The following is a 3,908-nucleotide window of genomic DNA, read 5'->3' on the forward strand; positions in this document are numbered from 1 at the left end:
CAAGGGTTAACAGGATTACGAGGTATAAAGAGGGGGTGTGTGTGTGTGTGTCTGTATGTGTGTGTGTGTGCGGAGGTGTTAGGTGCTTTATCGTCGCACTCAGAAGACTTGAGTTTGATTCCCGTATGGTGGAATTTTTAAAATCGAGTATCTCCGTCTGTCTCCTGTGACGTTAAATCCGTCTCAAGCGGAGTTGAAGCAGCCCATCTCCTATCGTCATCAGCATCATCACCATTGCCTTTCTCACCCCGCACCAGGGTATAGGCCACGGACAAACACCTTCCACCTTTCTCTATCCTGGGCTAGCCATTTGATGTTATTCCATGTCTTTCCACTTTTCTGTACATCGATTCCTGTGATTCTTCGTCAGGTTCCCCGCGGTCTTCCCCTTGATCTCTTATCCTGTGGATTCCAATCCAAAACGTTCTTTGTTATGCAGCTGCCTGACTTCCTGAGAGTATGTCCAATCCATCGCCACCGCCTTCTTCCTACCTCATCTCTGACTGGGATCTGTCTTGTTTTCCTTGGAACTTCCACATTGGTGACCCTGTCTGTCCATCTGATCCTCAGTAGCTTTCTTAGACACCTCTCGTCTAAAGCGGAATTGAAACAGTCCATCCCCTATGTTATGATCTAAATGGCGTCGATGGGTCGTAAAACATTTACAATTATAACCATTACATTACACTTTACTCGTGTAATTATTTCCGTGGCATGCAACGACCATAAACCGCCTTTTAATTCTTTACACTAATGTTTGCCAATCTGGTAATTTTGGTGGGCGGTGGGAATCAAACGGATAGTGGCAAGTATTATTTAACTAGCTACGTACCCGTTCGATGAACGGACTCAGAAGAATCGATTATCAAGCCATTGTGGAAATAGTGTGCACTGCTTGTGAACAGAAGCCTCACTTGTTTACAATAGCGTGTTGGAAGACGGACTTTCCCAAGATTAAATCTAAACGGAACTAATGAAAAACTGAAAATTAAACTACAGTGACTTCATACTCCTTAATGTACAACTGTGCACCCTTTAAATGATCATGAACACCGTCTAGGGGGAGGGGCTGCATTTACAATTGACGATTTTGGGTCTGTTTATGGTACCGAGACTTTTTACGTATAAAAATATTTGTAAATCTTTAAAAAGCTTACTCTTTGTGTTACAATCCATATCTTTCAGGGTTTTTTTTTTTTTTTGGTCCTTGAACTTTTATTATGCATATTATGTAACAAAACGTCGTTTTTCTCAAAACGTTAATTTATGATAGTTTTTTCTCATCTACTTTTTTAAATTTTCTATTTGATTGCTATGGAATTTTTAGGGTTTGTTATTCACACTATAACTTAATTTTATACAGGTGGAAAAGCAAATCGATGAATTCATAAGTGAGTTACATGGATGATTGTGTAATCGAATTCAGAGGCATGAAGGTGTAGGTCAGTTATCTATGTTTAACATTTTTTCCTATGCAAGATATCAAAGAGCATAACTGTACAAAATTCTGTATGAGTATATCTATGAAAGGCACCAAATTTGAACGAATTTGGTTGGTAAATAAAAATCCTTTTTATTTTTATGAAAGTTTTTTATTTTCAATATGGCCGCCGTTACTATGGTAACCGTAGATTTAAACCCAAAAAAATTTAAGTTACATTTTAGAGATGATTACCGGTTACATTTCCGTGCTAAAAGGCTTAATCTGAAACGTCATAGTTACCGAGATAGGTCTATACAGTTTAAAATTCAAAAGTTAAGTCGTTAGGAAGTTTTAGGCGAAAGTGACGAACTCTCACAATTATAATATTGATGCCCCTCTTGGAAATACACCTAGGGGTAGACACAAATATGTTATCCTCTTAAAGGTGACGCAAGTGGGCGCTGGCTATTTATATGTTCACGACAAGCACTGATTTACATCGTACTGTGTGTCTAAATCAAAGCAAGCACTAATAAATCTTGGCATAAACAGAGCTATAACAAGGTACTGGTATCAACTTTATTTTTTATCCTTGTGTTTACGTTTGAGCAGTCACTGACCACACCCTCCTTGAAGGCACCCTCCTTGACCACACCCACGGTCGACCTCGATCTACAGTCCTCCCCCCTCCCTTTTTTTACCTTATCCACCTCTGCCTATCTTTTCTGCCACCGCCCCCCCTCTTTTTTCCACTTATAATACCCTTTTAATCTCCTAATCTCTTCTTCCATACCTCTGACCTAACCCTCTAGCTTGCCCCTCCCCCAAACTGTCCCCCTCCTCTGCCTCCATGCCTGACTTTCCACTGCCTCTTAACTTACCCCCACCCACTTACCTCCTTACCTCCTCACCAGTCCCCACTTACTTCATCCTCCATTAACTTCGCCCCGTAATCCCCTCCCCACTTCCCTCAATCTCTGTTGCCTCCTACCGCCACCTCCCCTCAAACCTTGTATCTCACCTTCCTCTGCATCCAACAGCCTCCACCCCCACCCACCTCACATACACACTACAGCCTCCACCCCTTCCTCCTAACCTCCTAGCCTCTGCCCCACTCCTGCTTACATCACCCTCAGAACCCCTCCCCCCCCCCTTTGCGCCCTCACGCCTTGTGGAACGGTTCACGACGACCTGAGCGTCGTGAGTGGGTCAGGTGACTTTGACCTTTTTTTTCGCCATACCCCACCCACCTCTGCCTCCTAACAGTCTCAAATCCCCTCCCCCAGCCCCCTTCTTCACCTTCCTAACCTCCTAAAATTCTCCCCATTCCCACTTATATTACCCTCCGAACTACCGAACTACCCCACCTCACCCCACTTACCTCACCCACTGAACCTCTCCTCCTCACCATACCTCACCCTCCTCTAACAATTTTCAAAGGCCATTAGACTGCGTACCCAAAACCATACCCAATCTCTTTAAACTAGAATGAGATTTTCTATTTTCAGATGTGATTCTTGAGTTGGTACAAACGTTTCTGAACAAGGGTTTTCACAATTTCATGTTCTTCTCTTATTTTGCCCCGATTCTGTCTGTCTGTCTGTCTGTCTGTCTGCCCCCCTCTCTCTCTCTCTCTCTTTCTCTCTCTCTTTCTTTCTCTCTCTCTCTCTCTCTCTCTCTCTCTCTCTCTCTCTCTTTCTCTTTCTCTTTCTCTCTCTCTCTTAATTTTGCCTCCCTATTTGGCTCTCTCCATCGTTATATTTATACACAAAAACACAAACACGTTCACACGACACACTCAAACTGCACATGACTATATTATGATCCACACAAAAAATGATCACAAGCAACGCACATAAGCTTAATAATAATAATAGATAATAATAAATAACATTTGTACAGCACATGTCCCCACTTGAAAGCAAGCTCAATGCGCTTTACACTATATTATTACCCCAGCAGACCATAGAACACTCAGAAACATTCTCAGCTTCTAGGGAAGCTTAAAAGGGAAAATAAATATCTACCCCAAACCACGGCTGACGTCGAGAGATCGAACTATACCTCGTGCCAACTTGGCATCAGCTTGTGGCATCAACTAGAAAAACCTGGCCACATGGGTCACCGTCATTATGCGGATCTGGCAAAACTGGGAATAATATGTGGGAATATCATTGCGATGCCTCCCGAAAGGACGCGTTCTATTTGTCATCGAAATCAGATCTCGCTAACCTGAGGCGAGCAGCGAGAACACGGCCAAGAGTGTTTATACGCAGCGGTTAGCAAGCAATCGAGACGCACATACTGCTCTTAAGAGGAACGCGACTGCAGGCATTGCAGGGGATCCGTGATTGGACTGGAGATGATTTGGGAAGTACATGTACGTGTTCAATAAACACAGACAGGCGTTAGCTCTCTCTCTCTCTCTCTCTCTCTCTCTCTCTCTCTCTCTCTCTCTCTCTCTCTCTCTCTGCCCCTCTCTCTC

The sequence above is a fragment of the Aplysia californica genome, unplaced genomic scaffold (genome assembly GCF_000002075.1).
Source record: "Aplysia californica isolate F4 #8 unplaced genomic scaffold, AplCal3.0 scaffold00019, whole genome shotgun sequence".
Lineage (NCBI taxonomy): Eukaryota > Metazoa > Mollusca > Gastropoda > Aplysiida > Aplysiidae > Aplysia > Aplysia californica.